The sequence below is a fragment of the Pteropus medius genome, unplaced genomic scaffold, assembly GCF_902729225.1.
Source record: "Pteropus medius unplaced genomic scaffold, Ma_sr-lr_union100, whole genome shotgun sequence".
Taxonomy (NCBI): Eukaryota; Metazoa; Chordata; class Mammalia; order Chiroptera; family Pteropodidae; genus Pteropus; species Pteropus medius.
The window spans coordinates 376,745-380,045 of NW_024354503.1; positions in this window are offsets into that span (position 1 = coordinate 376,745).

The window sequence follows — 3,301 nt, forward strand, 5'->3', positions numbered from 1 at the left end:
TATATTATTTCTAATTATTTGCTTTTATACATCATTATGCCTTAAACATCCTTGGACACACCTCCTAGTACATGTGCACAAGATTTGTTTTAGGATAGATGATGAGATGTGTTATTTCTGGGTCATTGGGCTTTTAGAGTGTTGCCAGGGTCTGCTCAAATTGCCCTTCAAAAGTGGCTAGTTTACCTCCTAACAAGACTGTGTGAGAGTTCTCATTTCCCCACGCCCTTGATGGTACATTCTTGCAAGTCCTGAAGCTCTATTTCTTCACTAAAATTCTTCTAGTCACAATTTTTTTTTACTACTTTGTACTGAATGCCGCCCATTGAGGTTTAATGAGTCTTTTAATGAACTCTGGTGAAGCCAGTGGAGCATCCATTTAATTCACAAGTACTCCTTTCTTTTGGCCTTTAAATATGATTTATAAGCAGTATTGATTTGCACTCAGAGGGAGACATCTAACACATGCTTCTGATGAGAGAAGAGAAAATAACTCGTTCAAAATTCTAGGCATGGGCTGACAGGTCAAGGGCTTATGTAAGAAAAGATGTTTACAAGAAGGGCAAGTGTTTGCATTTCTGTCAATATTTTCACATGTTCTGCATTACCACGCTTTGTGGCGACAAACTCTTCTTCCCTGGTTTCTGAAGTTTCCAGTGCCAGTGTTTGCCCCTGAGCACACAGACTTTCCACAATCAGAGGAATGGTTCAAACAACTTCATTAAGCTGGTATTCACTGGGGGTGTGGGGCTTTGCATTTTAATTTAATCTTTATAACTCTCCTGCTCATTCTTATGTTATTGTAATTTCTTTACAGAATAGAAAACTGAGGTTCAGAAGTTAAATAACTCACCTAATGTGAGACCAAGAGGGAAACCCAGGCCTGCTGGGCTCTAAGTCTTTGCCATCTGCTTCGATGCAGAGGAAGTTAAACAGAAATTCAGACAATAGTGATATGGAACAACAGAGATGGTAGACAGACTGTACCAGTGACAAATACGGGAAGCATAAGAGAGTTAATCATGACACAAATTCATGTCATGTAGATAGTTTTGCAGTTTACAAAAAGTTACATGTGTAGTATAACATAGCGGTCAAGAGCATATACTCAGGAGCCAGATGGCCTGGCTTCAAGTCCAGGCTCTGCTACTTAACCAGCTACGTGACTCTGGGAAAATTACTTAACTTCCTTGTGCCTCAGTTTTCTCATCTGTAAAGTAGGGATTAAAAATAGTACTTATTTCATTGGGTTGTTGTAATGACTAAATGAGATAGGGTTTATAAAGCAGTTAGAATAGTGCTAAGCATGCAGTAAACACCATAAAAGTTTGTCATTATTTTCTTTACTATTATATTTGTTTTTCATTGTTGTTATTCCCATTTTAGGTGAGGGAAAGGAAACTAGGGAGGTTAAGCAACTAACTCAAGATCATGGAGTCAGTCAGTGATAGACCTGGACCAGAACCTGGGTCTCTGCCATCCTGTCCAGGGGTTTCCACTCCTGGTGCTGTTTCCCACCTTAACTAAATACAAGCAGAGGGGTCATTGCAGGCCTTGGAATGTCTGGGCAAGAAAAGGCGGGGCTGGGCACAATTCATGCTTGTTCTTCCTCCCAATCAAAGAAGGAGCTGTAGATAAAGAATTTCAGGAACTTCGGTGTAGCGTATGAAACATTCCACAACAATTCAGTCCAATTTTGTTTCATGAACTTTTACTAGCATGTGAATCTATCTTTCCTGTCTACTTCTCTTCCCTTCCAACCCAGCCCCGGTCATCACCATCACCATCACCATCACCTGCCTTTGGACATCTACAGGTGCCTTCTATCTGGCATCCCCCTTTTCATCCATTTTCCCCTCTATAACCAAAGACATTTATAAATATAAATCTGATCATGTCAATTCTGTTATTAAAAGCTTTCAATGGCTCCCCATGGCTCTAAGAACTTGAGCTACAACCCTGATTTGACCTATAAAATGGGGCCCATTGAGCCTTCCTTCTACTTCGGCTCAAGCCCTTTGCTCCTGTCAGATTGCACTTCTTTCAGGTCCTCAAAACTGAGCTCTGGTGTTGGATACACAATCCTCTTTGCTCTGAACCTTCTTAGTCTGGCCAAGACCTACTCGTCCTTCAAGCTTCTACTTAGAACTCAGCTCTCTAGGAAGGCTTTTTTGCATTTTTCGCTCTACTTTTCCTTACAGCACCCTGTACATCCTCCTCGAAAGCATCTGTCATGCAGTATTATTGTAATTGCTGTGTCTTTGACTGTAAGTCCCACTGGAACCTGGGCTTCCTGAGAGCTACTGCCATGTCTCTTTGGTTCAGTGTGACACTTGGCACCTAGCACAGGACCTGAAGTGAGAGTTATTTACACATCGAAGGCATATCCAGATGCTAATTGAAACTGAGGGAGTGGAGGCTATTGCTAAAGAGGAACTTGTAAGTGGAGTGAGAAAATAGGATTATCAAGGGCAGACACTCAGCAACATTCCCAGAGATGGTGACGGGGATTGCTTAGAGCGCCAAGAAGAGGAGACAGGGGCATCACTATGGGAAGAGAGAGAATTAAGAAAGAGGAGCAGAGATGAGGGAGACGAGGAGATTACTGCAGGAGAGAGGGGACTACTGATGGAGTTAGCTTCCGGAGTAGGTGGGGGTGGAATAGGGTGACCAACTATCCTGGTTTGCCCGGAACTGTCCTGGTTTTATAATGGAAGCTCCTGTGTCCCCGGAAGACCCTGAGTCCAGGCTAACCCAGGTTGGTCACCATGGGTGGAATCAGGATTACCAGAGGAGCCAGCGGTTTTGGACGAGAGCTACCTCTCCCTTGAGTTATAGGGAAGGTAGAGAGGCAGAGAAGGGCAGAGTTAAATAAATGAAGTGTATGGGCTTTGGAACCAGGGCAAAGCTCTGCTTTGGGCTGTGTGATCTTCTTGAAATTTCTTAACCTCTCAGATTCAGTGTCTGTAATTTGCGATAATTAAACAAGAACAAGTCATGCGAAAGCCTCTATCCCAACTGTAGGCTCACAACTACAGTTAATGTTTTTAGTTTCCTTTCTTTCCTCACCTTTGCCGCTGCTCTCGTCTCCCATTTTCCCATCATCTCCGTTTCTCTTCTTGATCTTTCCCTAGTTTATTCTCTGATCCCATCGGCTCCTCACATGGAGTACCTACTACCCACCGCTAGGAGGAAGAGTGGAGCAAATGAAGATGGGTGCCACTCTAGCCTCCCCCCAGCGATCTCTCTATGGCGCCTGACCATCAAGCCGTGCGGAGGGGGCGGGGTTTCGTTACGTGAC